Raw genomic sequence first — 851 nt, forward strand, 5'->3', positions numbered from 1 at the left:
CGAAGCAACTATGAGAAGTTCCCATAAGTATGACCGTGTAGTGCGTAAGAAAAAAGTACGGATATTCGAGGTAGGACAAGGAGCACTTGTTAAAAAAAACTGTTACCAGATGTGATTCGTAGCTATGCACACCAAACTGAGCGTGACATTGTTTATAGAGATTTCAAGGGAAGCATTGGATGGTTGCAAAACTTCAGACACTGCTACAGAATTGAAGACCTAAGATAACAAAATTGTTAACAAAGCTTCAACATGACTATGGACTCCAAACTGCGGAATCGGTAGGATAATTTGTAGATGAGATGAACAAACTTAACACATCATTCAGTAAGGAATTTGTTTCCAACGCCGACCAATCGGGATATGGACAAAGGAACCCTAGAAATCTCAGGCACCATGAGAGTTGTGTCTGGATCAACTAACGTCAATGCCTTAATACATTCGTATACAGCTATGCTGACAGTTAATTCGGGAGGTAAAACGGTTGGGAAGTTGAAACTTCCTGGCAGATTAAAACCTTTGCCCGACCGAGACTCGAACTCGGGACCTTTGCCTTTCGCGGGCAAGTGCTCTACCAACTGAGCTACCGAAGCACGACTCACGCCCGGTACTCACAGCTTTACTTCTGCCAGTACCTCGTCTCCTACCTTCCAAACTTTGCAGAAGTTCTCCTGCGAACTTGGAGAACTAGCACTCCTGAAAGAAAGGATATTGCGGAGACATGGCTTAGCCACAGCCTAGGGGATGTTTCCAGAATGAGATTTCAGCGCACACTCCGCTGCAGAGTGGAAATCTCATTCTGGTTGGGAAGTTATTTATTGTACTGTGGGAAGTTCTAGGTGCTCTACCCT

General features: G+C 44.5%; 1 non-coding gene across 1 annotated transcript; it reads right to left on the minus strand.

The window, feature by feature from the left end:
- Positions 1 to 519: 519 nt before the first annotated feature.
- Trnas-cga lies at positions 520 to 594 on the minus strand. The gene has a single exon. It is a non-coding gene; the product is annotated as a tRNA-Ser (tRNA).
- Between the last annotated feature and the right edge of the window lie 257 nt (positions 595 to 851).

The sequence above is a fragment of the Schistocerca piceifrons genome, chromosome 6 (assembly GCF_021461385.2).
Source record: "Schistocerca piceifrons isolate TAMUIC-IGC-003096 chromosome 6, iqSchPice1.1, whole genome shotgun sequence".
Classification (NCBI taxonomy): domain Eukaryota; kingdom Metazoa; phylum Arthropoda; class Insecta; order Orthoptera; family Acrididae; genus Schistocerca; species Schistocerca piceifrons.